Below are 18,647 nucleotides of genomic sequence, written 5' to 3'. Positions count from 1 at the left end.
AGGAGACATCAAAGGAAACTCTCGTTGTCCGTTAAGTAAATCATGAATAGGCAGCAGTTGGATGAGTATCTTGGCTGAATGCTTTTGGGTCTGGCGATTAAGTGATTGAGTTTGCAGGTTTCAGTTCAGTCTTCTGTGCAGAGATGGCACCAGCACATGAACTAGGAGATACTGTCCAAAATAATTCCAGTCCTCACACACTAAATATCGATTCCACAGGACTGACAGGAAGTGAGAGTTCTCCAAAGGCTTTGGCAGTGAGTGTGAACAAGGATTTTCTTTTTTTTTTCTTCCTACAGGAGGAGCGGTTTAAAAGTCACAGTCAATCATATCACAATTAACATACAACAAGCACCCAGTAGCCCAATTCTGTACAGGGCTCATTTACTGCACAGACCTGTTTTCCATTGTAATGATCTGTTAAAATCACTGGGCACAACACACACATTAAAAACGCGGACTGGCAAATAAGTTGGAAATTTAAAACCGAGAAATTAGTTACCTTTTTCCTATTTCTTCATATATTTTAACCTAGGGAAACAGAATGCTGCCTTTACAATAGTCAAAGTTAATGAGCCATCATCCTCTTATTTAGTAAATGTACAATCCATATCTTCAGTGTGCTTGTTTAATTATGATGAAAATTAACTATTTTGCTATGCTCCTTTCAAATATATGTACCAAAGCTTTGTGTCGAAAGCATAGGAATAACAAAGTAGGGCTATACAAATACCATATGGTGGAAATCTGTACATTATAAAGTGTGATTTAAAGAGGGTTGGGGACTGTGACATCCTGATCTGAAAAGGAGGGTTAGTTTGAACAATGTCAATGTTGATATTCGGTTTGATGTAGAGAGCCTGGTAAAACTATTCAAACTTTCTAAAATAGTTTTTTAGCTTCTGTTTTAATCACTTTGTGGATAAACATGCTCTGTGCTTCAAGCAGAACCCATCTAGCCCATTGCCATTCATTTTCTAATGATTTTGGACCCTGTCCCATTTTACCTTCTGGACATTGAGAACATTTGCTTTGAAATATACTTCAAAGCCACACTGTTTCACGATCACCGTTGCTTAAAAGTTCTATCCCCTTTGTCTCGCTCTGCCTGTATTGTTTTTTTGAGCGGACAAGATCCCAGTCTGTGTTGGGGAATGAAGGCGTTGAAGTCTCACGTAAAAACTGCTTCTCTCTTGTGCTTGAAGGAAAAGAATCAAACTGTAAGAGTTTGACATGAGAGACAGTAGTTTTAAAAAAGACCTCATTTGTTTCTGGGGCAGCGGATAAAGGCTGAACTCCCCGACTGCAGGAAGAGGGCAGGAGGGTCGATTTGTAAACGGATCTCTGACCAGAGATTAAGGGGGGATATCTGTCCTGAAATGGGGTGAAAGCCGTGGGTGATTGTGCCTGTGGTATATTTATGTAATGGAAACAAGTACCTCCTATGCAAATCATCTTTGCTGCCCATCCTTGCACTGCATTGCTTAGAAGTGAATATCCCAGCTCATTTGCACATGATTACAAGGCCATGCGCTCTTTTCACATGCTTCATTTATCTGGACAAGGTATGGATCCCACCCCCGTTCAGAAGCTTTGCAGCTCAAAGGCTCCACGGGGCTAATTCTGCAAGTCCAAGATGTATCCAGTTCTGAATAGCTCCACCTGCTCCGACACACAGCACTTGTCTGATAATCCAGTAAGCCTGTGTTAACTGTCAGTGATTCCTGCTGTGACACTCATGTGAAAGTCATTGAGGAGCTCGGTTTGCATAAACTGCCACGCAAAGTGATCTACTGTTCTCTTACTGTTCTTATCATAAAATACTCTGCAGGTTGAGATGTAAGAGATGTTTATTATATACCAATTGCACAACCGTTTTTTTAGTATGGGCCTGTTTTTTTAATGAAAACTCATTTTTTTCACGTTTTTAATGTGTCGTAGTGTAGCCCTGTGATGGACTGGCGACCAGAGGGAGAGCACACATGCGTACAAATCGAGTACAAATCCAGTGCCTTAAAGAATTAGAACCTGCTTTATTTTAATGGCAAGTGTACTGAATTTTGCTTTCATTTACTGCATCTCGGTTGTGTAATCTCTCCATGACCACATTAGTTATCAAATTTAAGAAATCAATATAACAAACTAACAGCATGCTAGTACAAGTAAGGAATTATTTTTTTTAAGAATCCAACCTACATGGCCTGCTCTATTGTTTAAAATTTCAGACTTCAGCTACAATAGGTTTAATCTATGCAGAGCTCACTGCCAAAAGAGATGACCCCTGTGTCACGCCATGACTTTTACTTCATTTGATAAGAACCTGCACTTACTCAAGGCAGGAACCTTATAATAAAAAATCTTAGAGGGACATGAAATAATCCGGGCCTAGTTTGTTTTTCACGTATGTGGTCTGAAAGGTGGTTTCTAAGAACTCAACAGATGTCCCTGAAAATTCTGAGAGAATCACTGCTTAAAGATTGTGGCATGTCGCAGATTTGCAGAACTGAAACAGTAAGTTTTTAGCATCTCAAGATCAAGTTGTGGGAAATTAAAAGTTAATACCGAATGTGTAAAGAAAAACCTCAGACAGAACCTATAATATTTTGACACATTTCATGTGCTTTTTAAAACGGCGGTACAAAATGAAATTTTTGCCCTGCCATGTATTTGAAAATATTCCAAAGTCATTCTTAGGCTTGATGATTTTTCCTGTGAGAAGAAACTTGTTTGCGTGTAAGAGCAGGAGAATGTCCATTTTAGGCCTCCACTTCTATATTTGAAATCTAAGAAACAAGACACTGAAATCCCACAGAGATGAGCCACACAATGATGCATGGGAAAGCCCTTCAGTGGTCCGATGCTGGCATTACTGTTAGGTAACAGATTATCTGATGGATCTGTTAGAGTTCCTTTACCTTCCCCAAGAGAGTACTTACTTACCTTTAAGCTGTCGTTATCTAATCACAAGGTCCCGTGTCCAGCCATGTTACAGCTTATTTATAATTCAGTAGAAGCCTCTTGGTTTGATTTTATACGGCCATTATAAAACGTACCCGTAAGTCAGAGTACTGCTAAGCAGACACGTTGCACTCTCAATGCTGAAGAGTAGAAGATCATACCCCCTTTCTAAGTTCAAGTTCAGGTAGGCTTTACACGAACTGCCACTGTTTAAGAACTGTTCGAGAATTTCCAGGTTTCACTGCAGTGGCCCAAATAATCTGTGCACCAGTGCATCAGATATTGAATTTGTCTTTTGTGTTTTTATGATGTGGAGCTGCAATGAAGTCCGTATTCGGGGAGTAAAAACAATTTGGGAGCTTTGGGAGTATATCGGTGTGAGCCAATGCTTACAGAAAGAGGGATGTGGCGGTGTGGTTCAAGCTGAATGAACTGTTACAGATGGACGATCTCTTAAAAATACATCAGGAAGTCCAGTCATTCGTTTCATAACATGCTGTGAGCTCTAAAAATACACCTATCACAACTTTGCGCCGAAAAAATGCAGCATCTAAGATTAAGACAAAGAACTGTTTAAATTGATTCAAAAACTAGGTTGGCCTTATTTTTCCCTTGTTGTTTTAGCATTTTTTTTTACATTTTAAACATATTTCCTTTTACTTATGATTATAGACTCGGACATCACTCTAACACGCTCACATCTGCTGTCAGAGAATCTGCAACAGGGTAAGCAGCAGAATGCTGACTGGGTCCTGGTTGTGTGTTCTTCCATTGTGTCGATCGTATAACATGCCCACACACACACACCTTCACTCAGAGTCTGGTCTGGTCCTCGATACTGGCTGTACGTCAGTGACCCAAGGTTCGTTCATGTGATCTTTCTTTTATTCTCCTGTCTCCAGACAGTGTGGGCCTCAAACCTCTATTCATCAGGAGCGCAGATGGTATTCAAATGAGGCTTTGTACAACCGGAATGTCGAGGCATTGTGAGCTTCACTGCAGTTTTCCAGATATATATTGGGTGGATATGCTCCCAATCCAGTCTTACTGTTCCCTGGAAAGTAACTAGCAGGTGTGTGACCACTGATAAAGGACCGGATAAAGACAATAGCCGAGACAGCTTGAAATGTCCCCCATCTGTGCTGCCCATTGTGAGCTTCCCATATCTGTCCATAGGAATGCTGAGTGTGACCTTACTTGCCAGCTCCAGAAATGTCAAGTGATTTTCTTTCAGCTCTGCCCCAACTACACCTCTTTGTATTTCGGCCAAAATTTGATCCTTCATTTTTAAAGACACGAATGCCATTCGTATTTTCACAAACAACAGATAAATCCACTCCATGACAAAACTCCATAGTACACTTGCTAGCAATATGCTGGGTTAAACATGCTTCCCTGTTGTGTGTGCTTGCTTTCAGTCCAGCCACTGATTCCAGTGACATGAAACTTCCAATTGAATGCTCTGCTTGTTTTGTGTTGGGTGTGTAAATGAAGGACATACCTCTCTCCCCACCTCAACCTGTGTTCCAGATAACCTCAAACCCAGCCATTAACTATATCACTTCATCCGTCATGCAATCATCCAACACATCAAAACACCAAGCAGAAGCAAAGCTATTAGAAAAGCTACTTGGATCTCAGGGGATGATTACACGAAAGTGTTTGTGCTTAGGACTGTTTTGTTTATGATTTGCTATGTAAATAGTGTGCTGGAAATCAAGAGCAGTTAGGTCATTCAAAAACATGTGCACGGTATTCCATTATTTAATAGGATATAAAGTATTTTTTGCTGTTACAAATTTTAAAAAAATATTTGTTATAATGACAACTAAAGCTTGCGTATTAACTTGCGTACTGCTGCTCTCAGATTTGCATGTATAGTGAATGCTTAAAATATTTTTATGTGTTTCTTTTTATTTTGGAGTCAAGCAGGTTTCTCATTAAACATGAATCTCTGTAATGGGGTGATATTTTTATCAAGAAATATTCAAGTCAGAGCAGCACCCACTGTTTTTATCCTTTAAGGAAAAGAGTAACTGTTTCTAAGATTTCAAGAGGCACCATTTAAGTGTGGCTACAGATCTGAGTGAAAAAGGAGTAGTTCATGGCCTGTAATGCAGTGAAAAATAGCAGGGCTACAGTATCAGTATTTGTTTTCAGAAAACTAAGTTTATCTCCTCCACTTATATCCAAGAACAAAGATGATTTTTATTAAACCTCACAGGATGCAATTCTGTGCAAGGCCGCTCTACATAACAAAAATAAAACTTTTAACGTTAAATTCTGTATATAAAAAAAAGAGAGATCTACCGAGGCAAAACTATTTTTTTTTTAACTTTCAGCTAATGTGCTTACTTTTTGAAGTGCCAAAAGCCGTTGTTGGCACTTTAGGATGTTTTACAGTGTTTTTGGAGTTGAAATAGTCTTTTTTTTTTTGACTGTGCACACAGTGTGACAGATGACCTATTGAAATCATTTCAGTGCAGTGTTCCTGTTGCCAAGGCAACAGAGGCTCGCTTTGGCTTTTCATCTGACCATGTGACAGAGGCTTTGACGTCAGTGGGAGGCAGAGTCTGGTACTCACCCCTGAGCTGAAGGATTCTGAGTGTCTTGTGGACTTTTGCGTTCCTGTTGCTTGCTGCTACTGCTGCTGCTGCTGCCTCTGCCTCATTTACTGCTCTTTAGTGGTGCTGCTATCCACTGCTGGGGAACTACTAGGGTATGGGGTATTAAAGACTCGCATTTCTACCGAGTGAGGTAAGCTGCCTACCTGTTGAGTCCTGCCTTTTTAACTAAATGTGATGAGAATCTCCACATACGGTAGCTACGGCACTTTTTCTGCAGAGAGGGTGTGGGTACGCTGGTGCAGCACATGCTGGACATTGGATGTGCTGAAATGGCATTTTGTTTGGCTGTGAAGACTTGGAAAATAAATAAGAAACTGTGTTTTGGACGCGGGGAGACCAAAAATCAAATGTTTTAGAGTTAATTTGCTCCCACGGCTCTCGCTCGCAATAGATTTTGCCCGTCGAGATTCTGTTTTCAGAAGGTGCTGTGGGAGGAATCTTTCCAAAGGCTTGCATTGCAGAAGACGTTAAGTATTTGCACATGATATCTTGGAACTTTCATATCGGCATGTTAACGTCCGCCATAGGGGTACATTACAAATCCTGGAAGGGGGCGTTCTGCTTAATTCGTACTGCAGTGCAGCGAGTTGGGGCTACAGGCACTGGTCCTTAGTGGATGCTGTGTGAGGTCTCTGTTAGATGAAGGAATAAAGCCTCTGGCTGTCTGTTCCATGCACATCAGCGCCAAAGTGCTGAGAGGCAGGCTGGCCTTCGTTTAGTGGGCTCTTGAAGGAAGCAGTACAGACAAACAGCCCCTGGGAGCTGAAGATAACCGGTCTGGTTTATCTCGAAAGAGGAAAACTCCTTTCTCCCATGCCAGCTATTCGAAACAGCAAGGGGGGGAATGTCTAACCATCTGCCCCCGTTTGTGTCAGACTGTCACTGGTGCGGTAATGTGTGCAAATTGCATTTCTTGCAAATGGCACCAGCTGCAGACAGGAGTGTTTTATTTCTTGGTCTGGGTCACTGCAGTGACATAAATGCAAAGTGTTACTGTGGTCTTCTGCCTCGCAGGAGCTCATGAATACTCAAACCTAAGTGCATTGCAGGGTTTCTGAAGCCAGCAATAATAACATTAAAACACATCGCCTCTGTAGCACATGCTTTACTTACAGTATCGGGTTTAGGCGACAAGAGTCCACACAGAGTAACCCTGTGCAGCAGGACGCATTATGGGTCTTATTTAAAACCGCTTCGCTGTTGTTACTGGCTCGTCAAAAAGAAAGGAAGCTGAGGTCAGGAGGGATATTGCGGAGAAGAAATTTTAGACCTTAGTTTTAACCTCAAGGTCTATTCTGTCCTTTTGTTTCCACTGGCCTTGTACAGCTTGTTTCGTACTTAAGGGGGGAGTGAGTGAAGGGGGAGTTTAGAGGATGTTTCTGAGGGAATCCACAAAGTCCTGCTGGCACAAGGAGCTGATGGGAAGCCGTGCTGGCGGTCATTTCAACAGGTTTCCAGGAGGAGATTAACATTAACATCACTTTATTAGCCCTCTACAATATCTTACATTAGGAATTTGTCTTTTCACATACCCCAGCTTGCTCTCCATGAGACACACAGACAGGGAGAGAAGCCTGGGGTCAGAGCGCAGGGTCAGCCATTGTACAGCACCCCTGGAGCAGCTGGGTATAAGGGCCTTGCTCAGGGGCCGAACACTGTACAGTAGGATTCCTCTGCTGGCCGCGGGATTTGAACCGGCAATCTTCCGGCCACAGGTGAGATCCTTAGCCACAGAGCACCGCTCCTTCCGTATCTGCACAGAGTTAACAGTGCACAAGGTGTCTTAGTGGAATAGCTAACCAGACTATTTTCTTTTTTGTCATCTTAAAAAGAGTGCTTATTCTGGAATGTGTTCGTGTTGCACATGGATCCAAAGGAGGGTCACAGATCCTGGGGCTCATTGTTCTTGGGGGCGGTTCTTTCTGAAGAGACCGTCTGCGCCAGATGCACTGCAGGGTCAGAGGGCATACTGTATGTGAAGACATTTAAAGTCTGTAACTCCTAAAAACTATTCAGGACCTGAGCGGGAGATTTTGTTTGTTTTTTTCCTCCTGAGAAGTGTGATCTTCTGTTGAGAGCCTGAAAAGATCCGTTGGTAAACGAGCTTTAGAATTACTCATCAGGTACATGTGAAATGTCTTTCAGTCGTTTGTTGTTAATCTAGATTTTAAAAATGATTTAAGAGTGATGTTACTTTTGAAATGTAATGCGATTGTGCTCCATGCATTTGTTTTTAAGGTTAAGTCAGTGACATGAGGAGTCTCCTCTAGGCTGCAGCCCAATATCAGTCATATACCAGCATATAAAAAGTTGCCATGTTCATCATTTTAAAAAAAAAGACTGGATTGTGATAAAGTCCAGTTTTAAAAAAAGCAACAAAATCATAGAAAAATCTGAAAATGCCAGAATACAGAGCATTCCTATTCTCCTAACATTGTGTCCTGTACGTTTCTTTTCAGGGTGTAAACATTTTAGTTGTGCGTCGAATGTTAAGATTTAAGCCGTCCAAGAAATAACCACTTTTATCCAGATCAATGTGTAATTTATTTTTCAAGACATCCAGCAAATGTTGAAAGTCCGTTTCATTTTACGGTAGTAGTAGCAATAATCCTGACTGTAAAGAGACATTAAGGGTGGTCAGCATTGCTGCCTTGCAATTCTGGATCCCTGGGATTACTTAAGATCACGAGAAGAGATCACTTTATTAGCCATATACAATTTCTTGCCTTAGGAATTTGTCTTGCTCTCCATGAGACACACAGACGGGGAGAGAAGCTTGGGATCAGAGTGCAGGGTCAGACATTTATACGGCGCCCCTGGAGCAGCTGGGGTTAAGTTCAGGGGCCCAATGGAGTAGGATTCCTCAGCCGGCCGCGGGATTTGAACCGGCAACCTTCCAGCCACAGGTGCAGATCCTGAGCCACAGAGCCACCACCACTCCGACTTCCTGGGGTCCTAACTCTGTGGGGTTTGCATGTTCACCCCATTTTTGCACTGTTTTTTTTTTTCCGGGTGCTTGGCTTCGGGGGAAGGACCGGCCCTGGTGTGAGAGTGCGTCTGTCTGACCAGTGATGGACTGCTGCCTTGGGCGTGGTGTTTGTCGTGAAGGGCGTCTTTCTCCCTCACAACCCTGAATTGGAAGAGGTGGCGAGAGAATGGCTGACTGGCCTGCCATTCCTAACCAGCAAGCCTATTAGAAACCCTTCTGTTTCTCCTCCCACACTCAGAACTAATTTTGCAACCTGTCGCTCGGTTTTCTGTAGCTTTACACTGTCCCGGCTTCCAGCTGCGATTACTTCACAACCTGAACGTCAAGGTTTCAGCTCCAAGTCCCAAATTGCTGTTCCAGTATAAAACTTTTTTTTTTTCTGTGCTTCCGTTTCATTGTGTTTGTCTATCTGAGCCACCATAATGTTTGGCAGGAAAGTCGTTTGTGACTTTTCCTTGTAGAAGCTTTACGAAAACTGTCGACAAGCTCCGCTCATTGATGTTTTGACCCCGGCTGTGGTGTGTTGACTTCTCATATCTGTAAGCAATGGAAGTATATTTTTTAAACGCTGCTTGTGATTCTCGACTTTTCCCATCGCTAACTTGGACTAAATGAGCTAAGGAAATGTTTCACTAAAGCCAGGGATTTCCTTTTTTTGTTACGTACAGACTGAAGGGAGACGGTTTTGATCAAGAAAGGTCCAATATTAACTGACTCCTGAATGGCGCTTCTGTGAGCGCTCAGCTGCTGTGCTGCTGTTGTTTTCTGTGACACACCGTCGTGTTTGCAGCCTGCCCTGCTGCTAGCCCAGCCTGATGACTTGAACATGCCGGAAGGATGAATGGGCTGTTGTAGAGAGGGCACAGCCTTCGCTGTCATGTGCGCTCACGTTCTCTCAGGTCCGTGAATTCCCAGAAAAGCTGTCCTGGCTTTTTTATTCTTTCCATATTTTAGTGTTCGCCACTCGCGAGAGGTCATGCGACCTTCAGAAAGATTGCCTCTGTCGTACTTTTCTCCCCCCCCAATTCCAAGGAAAATAATATAGCTGAGATGAATGTGGAGAACGAGGTGTATAAACAGTGAACGGGACGAACCCGCCGCAGCTGAAGAATGAAGGCGGCCAGGATTTTCTGAGAATGTGAAGCGCGTTCAAGAACTGAGCTGAGGACAGGCTCCGGCCCTCCTGTTTGGTTGTCTGGTTGGGCGGTGTAGAGGTCGCTGCCTGGAAAGGTTGTGGCTTTGTGGAGGGGTCAAAGGTCGAGTCGTGCCAGCATCAGCTGACTCCATTCTGAGATGCCCCAGCAGGAGGATTTCATACTGGAATTAGGGGAGGCCAGCAGCACGGCGCAGCAGTGGTTAGCATTGCCGCCCCTGAGCCTGGGACCCTGGGTCCAATTACGGACCTGGGGTGTCACCTGTGAGGAGTCCGTATGAGTGTGTGTTTCCTCCCACTATCCAAAGACGTGCTGGTAGGTTAAACAGCTTCTGGGAAAATTGGCCCTAGTGTTAGTGTAGGTGTCTGTCTGTCCTGCGATAGGCTGGCATCCTGTCCAGGGAGTTTCCACCTTGCACCCACTGCTTGCTGGGACAGGCTCCAACTCCCCTGCGACCCTGTATTGGGTAAGGCAGGTAGACAACGGACTGTTAGCATTGAAAAACCATGATGTTCCTTGAGGGCAGTGTGAAATTAAATTTCTGAAACTGATGATTACACTATACATACACACTGGAGGGCTTGGCATGTTTTCAGCAATTTAAGGAAAACTGTTTTTAAGGAGTATATTTTGTTGTAGTCATTAAAAAAGGAAAACTAAGGTATGAATTGATCTAAGGTATCTAAAATATTTTAATGAAATCTCGCTAACTGTATTTTTTTTTTCCTAAAAGAATAGGTTTCCTGGATTAAAATAGTGATACAGACAGGTTGGCACGTTTTATACTGATGTCAGGTCTGAATGTGTGGGATATTTTATTTTAGTGTATGCAGTTATTAGAAACACCATCTGTTTTTGCTTTGCTGGTATTGTTGTTTATTATGGCCTTTTCCTATACTACTCCTGCCATTTTCATATTTCTGTCTTTGGACCAGCGCAGTGTGAAGATATCTGAGAGTAATTGAGTCTCCTCTTGCAGTACAGAGCACAACGCAGTTCTGATCTGATTAAATTGTGATGTTTCCTCCCCCACTGCTTCCCAGCGCCTGGAGTAGTCCTCATTATACTCCCCGCTCCGCGCGGCTCTCCACCGATCGCAGTAATGTATGTCCCTGTTACATAACACCTCAGTGCGGTAACAGGGTGTTTGCGGGGATGAGCTGTGGTCCAATCAGTGCAATTATCCTCTGGCAGTGATGCTGGCTGACATGTTGTAAGTGCAGCTGAGCTTTCCCCCATTGGCGCTGTTTAGATCCTGGTACACACTGGCCATTGCTACTGCCCATGGGGTCCTGTCTCAGTAATTAGAGGTCATTGGGGTGGCCCATGAACCATGAGATACAGGTTACTGGGATTTCCCATGCAACATGAGATGCAGGTCACTGTTCCTGAGGGTCTGGTCTACTTGCTGATATTTGCTGTTTTGATGGTTAAATCTTATCGTCTTGCACGTGCGTTGAGCAAAGGAGCCGTCACAAAAACCAAGTATGGAAATGAGAACAGGTGAATTGTTTGGTGATTGACTCGACTGGCAAGTCGTTATCAGCTGATCTTCTTTAGATGTTGACCGTTGTCATCATTTGCAATCAATTCATTATTGATCAGTAATTTTGTTTTTCTGTGCCCAGATTTGCTCTAAATCTTACAAGACACTTAATATCTGTACTGATGCAGAATGAAAACACAATCATCTTGAGTTTTTGCAGTGGCTCATTGGGCACTTCCATAGTGTTAAATGGATTCACAAAAAGAATAGGTAGATGAGTAGAATTGTTCCCTGGCATAACAAAAATCCTGAATTCAATTTCATGCAAATGCCAGGTGCTAAGCTTTAGTAATAGAGCTAAAATGTATTCATTAAGAATCTATCTAAATATAAGTCTATATGAAGACATATTGTTGGCCTGCTTGATTAATGAAGATGCACCGGTTGTGTCCAGCAGGATGGAAGGTGGCCTGTCTAAGGGACAAGGTGCCCAGACAATGAGATGTTCTGCTTTGACAATCGGCTCCCTAGTCCAGAGTCGGCATTCTCTGGAAGGGAAGCCCGCTCTGTGAGGGACAGGCTATGTCTGAGAAGGCAGGAGGCTGCCACAGCAGTCCAGGATTGATCTAATCCGACATTCAGGAGAAATTCCAGGAAGAAATAACCCGTACCTCAGACCTCAGCAGAAGGACTGTAACTCGCCGTCTGCAGGAAAGCGACCTTCATGCTCAAAGGTAACTTCGGGGTAGCTGTCGCAGCTTCAAAGGGCAATTCGGCATCTTCTGCAGGCCTGGAAATATCCGAGGTAGCCGCAGGGAGCAGTGGAGGGTTTTATTCCCCAGTGATTGTCACTTTGCCATCGAGAGACGTGAGCGAGGGGGGCGAGAGAGAATGGCACAGCGAGTGTGTTGTTGAAGCCCTATGCTGTGGTGGTGGTGGTGGTGGAGAAGAACCTCCTTTAGGAACACCTGCACATTGAGGGCGGCCAGCGTATTTTCAGTCCCTTTAAACCGATTCAGAAGTGTCAGTTTTCCAGGGGGTACAGTGCAAGTCCACACAAGTGCTAGGATTACAGCGGCATAACATCAGAAAAATCACTGGGAGGACAAAACCCGTTTTCTCCACTTACCTGTGTCCCATAAAATATTTGTGGGCCCAGCTTGCCAGTGTCTGGGCCCTTGCTGCATGTCCACTGCCTTTTTCCCTTCTAACAGGTCGGCTCTTCTCTTTCTGTTTTCTAAAGTGTTGGTATGACAAGACATCACTTTGAAACACAAACTGTCTTATTAAAATGTTCACTGCAAAGCTGGATCTGCTGCTGTTTCTCCTAGTTTCAATTGATGCACATTTTAGTATTTATAAATCATCATTAAATTTGTCCAGCGTTCACATCACATAGAAAAGGATTAATTTGCTGTGTGCAGCTGTTGTTACAGTTTATGGTAATCGTGATCAGCAGTTATGCATATTTATTTCCGTCAGTGAAGCTGTATGAAGTGAAGTATGTATTCTTTCTTTAGAAGCTCATATACAAATTAAAATGATTTGCTTCTTGTACATGCTATTAGGCGGTAGTTGATATTGTAGATATTGTTTAAAATATGTTGTCTGTTTGTCATTTGTTACTCATTTTGCACAGAAAATGGTTCTGCATGTTTTACAACTGACTTTTGTTCAGTTTGTCTGTTGTCAGTTTTGGTTCTGAATCTTTCACTGAAAAGTGGAGCCTGTATCAAAAAAGCATTTGTTTGCATTTGGTTGTTAACCTTTTCTTAACAGGCTTGTCTCTGTTTTAGGTGCTAGCTGTTGGTGTTAAACGTTTTGAAGGAGAGGCTTACAGCTAACAATGTTGAGTAAAAGATTTAAAAGGAAAGTGGTAAAAAGTAAACCACCATTAACTTTGTCTCCTGCATGTCCTCGGTAAAAGACGTCTGTGACGGGCCAGCCGTCCTCGGCTGGCTGCAGCGTTACGTGTTCGTGTTTATTTTGACAGCGTGGCAGCATTTCATTCTGGGAAAACGTCACATCATTCTTTGACCTGTGTTTTCACTCGCACTTTGTTTCATATCTCTGTCTATTGTTGATTAAAACCAGTTCACTCAAGTGTTGCATTTTCACTGTCTGTCAGTATGTATTAGTGAATACATGCTAAGAAAACAAGACAAGGAAAAATCCCAGTCTACGCTAATGTCAAAGCAAGAGAATAGTTTAAAATAGAATAAAATCTATCTTTACAACTTGTGGGGCAAAATTCAGTTTACCCCCCCTCCCTTCTGCCTTTTTGCCTGACATCATGTCCTTATTTCATCCAGTCCCATGCCCTGACTTGGTTGTTTCTGAACACGAGAAATGTTTTAGCTGTGTGCTTCCTGAGGGACCACTGGAGGCATGACTGCTTAACCCTTGGTCTCACCAGGCTTCTGCGTGTTTGAGTTTCACTGTCGTGCATTGAGTACATTTTGTTTTGTCAGCAGACCATTAATGATAAAACTAAGCCTGGCCCGCAATGAATGCCTGCTGTCACTATGTTGTTATTGTGTGATATAGGGGGTGTTAAAAATCTGATTCTGACACCAGCTTGATACATAAGCAAATTATAAAGATGAATAATCTGCTGTCTTTTTGTTTTTCTGGCACAATTCCGAAGGATAGAGTATTATTCAGGCCCAATCGTAGACCAACCAAACATATTTATTGATCATTTACAAACCTACAGTATAGTTATCCTATATACAGGTACAATATGTACAGTCAGTGGGTTTCCTACTTAATACCGACCTAGAAAATTCCAGAATTCTGTCCGTGTCGTCTAAATTCACCACAAAACACATCTTTACAGGCTAATGTTAGAAAAGCTGTTGTGATAAAAATTGAATCCAACCCAGAACTAAATCTTTCTCTCCAAAACATGGATGCCCACAAATAAAGGGGAACCATTGCACATTCCACAAGACAGTGTAGGACCACAAGCTCTTTGTGATAATGCTCAGAAACTGGTACTCTTTACGGTGCTCCTATTACCTGGACAAAATCTGCTTGTAAGAAGGGGGGGGGGAGGAATTCTCCCTCAAATCAGCTTTGATTATGTTCCTTCTTTGCCTCTTTCCTTTCCCTGTATGTCTAAGCAAAACAGAATCCCTTGTTCCAAACCATCTAGGTAAGGCAATCAAGCTGGGAAGTGTAGGCGTTGCTGAAACCAGTCACAACAATGTCATGCTACCCTCTTCCTCGGAAGGTTGAGACCTGTGCTGTACTGTTCTGCTCTGCGCTGCGCTTGATGGACATGCCTCTGGAGAAGCTATCACGAGCCAGCGGTGGCATCCGTGTCTGACAGTGCTTTCTCTCAGATACACAGGGTGGACTGTCTGACCAAGACCAGGGAAATTCAAGAGCAGAGTATCACGTTGTTTTTGAGAAGGAGATGTGCAGGCTCTCCTGGGTCCACTATAATCAGGAGACAGCGTAAGAAGCCAAAGACAGGCTGTTGAATGAAAACTGGTGCTCTTGTCTATTTTTCTGCTTCAGAAGAATGTTTTTTTATGTTTGTCGTCAGAAACACTGAGTGGGATAGGACTTTGTTTGGCCTTTTGGTCTGCTTGTAGGTAGATTAGCGTGGGGGAGAGATGCAGCAGAAGCTCTGGGGGTTAAGTAGGTTCAGCAGGATAAAAATAAACACTTGTGTGTTATGCAACTGTTGTACTCAGTCTTGCGAGTTAAATGAAGAAAAACAAACATCTTATAATTCTACAGACAGTAAAGCACCTTTCATTCTTCCATGTTATTAAAGAAGAGATTTTCTACACCCTTGTCTCCAATACGTTGATTCTGGTATGAGACGAGGCTCAAATCTGTGAAAGATCACCTAAGCGCAGCAGTTTATTCTTAATACCTGGGATTATAACAACACCCAACAAACAATTAAAGACACAGCACTCCAAACCTTTCTATCTTAACTGCTAACAGGTTTCTTTAAGCTATTACTTCACTTATCTGAAACACAAAAGTGGGAATCTGTCTCATTACTTCTGATCATTTTAGAGGTTTATATCTTTACTGCTTTTTTGAGTGGTATCATAAAGTAGATGGTTTTTCAGTGGTGTCATAAAGTAGGTGGTTCCTTCTAGCCGTCAAATGTTTACCTCAGGTGTTTTATTTCTTTGAGTGGTGTAGATGGATTATCCCGAAATCTCATTGCTGTGCAGTCTTCTATTATTGCAGCACTGATATCACAATACTGATGTAAGTCCATTTAAACCCGACATCGGGGAGTTTACATGTGGTGTCGCTGGTATATAATGTAGCAATTCATGGGCTGGTCTTTACAGAAAAGGAGTAGGGCACGGGAAATGCCATCAACGCAGAAATTACCCACCATTTCCTGCCTGGAAAACCTGATCTCTCATAAATGAGCACCAGCTCTGACCTGACAGACCTGGACAGTCCTTGGGCCCACCAGCTTTCAGCCTTGGGGATCGGGAAACAGCTAGAGGTCTGACAGTTTCCGTTTTTTATTTCAAGAATAAGTGCGTATTTGTTCTTTCATTCAAAAGGTCATGGAATTAATTAGTAGAGATGCTGTTCCCTTCTAATGATGTATGTCACTATGCCGATGACATTTAGAAGATAATTTGGGCAGGTGCAGCAAAGCACACTTTTAAATGACCAAGCACAGTAGCTGGTTCGTCCTCAGCCTATTATACCAGTCTGACTGTACACTTCAAGAAGGGATTCTCAACCAAGACGTCACCCGACAGAGTATGTACTTCCAGGAGCGATCCTCTCGGGACCATGGAAAGCCCCACAAAGTCGTCTCAAGACCTGTATATGAGGCTTTTCCCTTTCATTAATGGGACATCATGTGGAAGCGCTCCAGTAAAATGAACTGCTCCAGTAGAAGCGACCATTTTTTTTTCAATGGACATCAAGCAACACATCTTCAAACAAGTCACGTCTCGTTGACAGCCATGACTTAGAGAGAACCTATTTTGAGAGAAGGGTTCTTACTGGGGCTGTTCTGAGTGCAGAGTTCCTTGCTTGTTTCAGGCTAGAACGGCAGCATCCCACCTGGTCTTGAGCCCAGGACGCTCCCTTTAGAGACCCAGAGTCTCTCAGCACTACTCCATGCTGCAGCCTTGTATTAAAAATCCAAATCAAAACTCCCCCATTGACTCCCTGTAACATTTTCACCAGTATTTAATATTCTCTCGTAGGTTTGTAATGTTGTACTTGTGGTGCCATGGAGCGATTCTTGCAGTGTATCGCTGGGATTTTGCTTGATGCGAATGACAATAATTCACCAGGTGGGTTAATCCTGCCACCCCGTGTTCAAAGTAGCCAACATCATTGCAAGGCTTGGCTAATAATAACGGAATATTTCACTTTTCTTTCAACATTGAGTTGATACTTCCCGCAAAGAACAGTCTGTGGTTGGGAGTCATTCACAGTCAAAAACTGTATGGTATTTTCCTGTTTAACAAATTTAGCACTGTGAGTTGATAGTCATAATGGTAGTCCTTGCCCGTTCTTCTCGGCTGGTTTGCTCAAGCTGTCTCGAGTCACTGGAAGTTTGCTTATTTGTGGACTGAAGTTTTAGGGATTTCCGTAGGTTCCCAATGTGCCCTGTTGGACATTTAAAGATGCTGTTGCCCAAATGATGCGCCATGATGGGTCTGCTTTAGACGTAGCACTTTGCGTTTAGACCACAAAGTTCAAATCTTGTCTTGTCTGACCAGAAAACCGTTTGCCCATGTTTGCTTTATCACTCAGAGGCTGTTGCAAACCCTAGGCAGGATTTTCAGTTCCATAAATGCCCCTTTTGTGGCATGACTGGGAAATTATTGGCCAGCAGGCATTTTGTTCCCAGCTCAACCACTGAACTCAGTAGGTTTCTTTCATGCTGCACTGTATAAAACTTTGATGCAGAACTAATCTGAATTTTTGACTAGTAAAATAAAACCAGTAGATCAGACTCTTCTTCCAAACTGAGCAGCCAGGGAAGGAGGAAATTGGTGAGGAATACAGAGACGGGCAGTGCCCACCGTGAAAGATTTACAGTCAGTACTTTGAAACATTTAACCCATGTGTAATGCATTTGTTCTCAAAGTAACACTGGACTGCTTGTGCCTTTGAGACGTGTGTTCATGCGTCATCTGTCAGTGGTTAAAAATCCTTGTCTCACCCTCTCAGAATACCCCAAAAAATCTACAATTTGTAAGGGCTTTTTGAAACGTTTGCAAGAGCTTCAAAACCTAATTATTGTAAAGGTTAAAGGTAGAAGGTCCCCTAATTGAGCACCAGTACGCTTAAAAGGAATGAACCAGGGATGTGTGTATTCCAGCAGCGTCATTGAAGCCACAGGTGAGGCCGGTCTCACAGCACTTCACAAAACATCAAGAACGAAGAGGCCCTGAGAACACTTTGTCAAAATGTAAGCAATCATTTCTACAGATTTTAAAGTTAGGCTGTATTGAGCACTGAGTCTCTTTCTAATCACCTGTGGATGCTTCTGATCATCAAGCCAGTGTGAAGGCGTTTCACGCAGTGAGATGACAATTGCTCGAGACACCACATGATTCAGACCTTGAAGGTCGCTCTGTAAGAATACCTAAGGGCGTGCCCATGATAAAGTGTTGTTTTCAAAGATCTCTAAGAGCCTGATGGTCAATTGAAAGGACTCATCCAAGCAGGAGACTTGAAAATGACCTCTTATGCCCTCTTTTATCTCCAATCCTTTCCAAGCCTAAATCCTGATGGGCTTGTAGGCCTTCAGAATCTTAAAAATACTTAAGTCCTTGAATCTGTCAGGAAGCAACTGGTGCACATGATCATGGGGGGCGAGGGGCCCGGTTAAGACCTGGAAAAGGTGACAGAGTCGGTCAGTGACACCAAGCAGGACAGCTCCTGCACTTTCATGTTTTGACCAGCCTCGGGAGAGCCGCCCACTGTGAAATTGATGAGCGCACATTTGATGAAATGTGTGAATTCAGAATGATTTACTACGATTTATGTAGTTTTTGTTTAAATGAATTACATAACTAGTAGGGTTTTTACCTTTTGAATATTGTGCACTCTTATAGGTGTTCACAAATGCAGTGAATGTTTTCCCCCCCACTGTCTTTATCGACAGGGACAGTTCAATTTAGACCATCCAAGTCATAGCCTCTGGTGACATTTCAGTTAACTCAAAGGTGAGCTTTTTCTTTCTTTTTGCCTGTCGTTTTCTTTTTAATTTGAATCTGAAACAAAATGGATTGTCTTTATCTCAAATGGGTGGTTCCCAGAGTCTCTGGGGCTCTCAGACTGGCAAACTGTCTCTGTAATACTTCCCACAGCTGGGAAGACCTGAACAGCACTGTGTGATGCCAAGCATAGGTTGTCCATGGAGACGGCATATACTGTATAAGACATGTCTGTGCTCTGCAGTGACTCAGGGA

General features: G+C 42.9%; 1 protein-coding gene across 5 annotated transcripts in view; it reads left to right on the top strand.

Moving 5' to 3' along the window:
* The window catches only part of LOC148651040 (neurocalcin-delta), a 96,281-nt gene that overhangs the window by 45,830 nt on the left and 31,804 nt on the right, over positions 1 to 18,647 (top strand). The window contains exon 3 of one of the 5 annotated variants that reach the window (XM_088600829.1): positions 3,631 to 3,684. The exons of 3 other annotated variants lie outside the window; for them this stretch is intronic. The gene's annotated coding sequence lies outside the window, so the exon portion shown is untranslated. Of the gene's footprint in view, positions 1 to 3,630; positions 3,685 to 5,549; positions 5,716 to 18,647 lie in introns of those variants that run through there. One more of the 5 variants, XM_088600830.1, reaches the window with a different exon arrangement.

The sequence above is a fragment of the Lepisosteus platostomus genome, chromosome 12, assembly GCF_059453375.1.
Source record: "Lepisosteus platostomus isolate fLepPlt1 chromosome 12, fLepPlt1.hap1, whole genome shotgun sequence".
Taxonomy (NCBI): Eukaryota; Metazoa; Chordata; class Actinopteri; order Semionotiformes; family Lepisosteidae; genus Lepisosteus; species Lepisosteus platostomus.
Note: the sequence above shows the minus strand (reverse complement) of the source record. Positions and strands in the feature narration are given on the sequence as shown.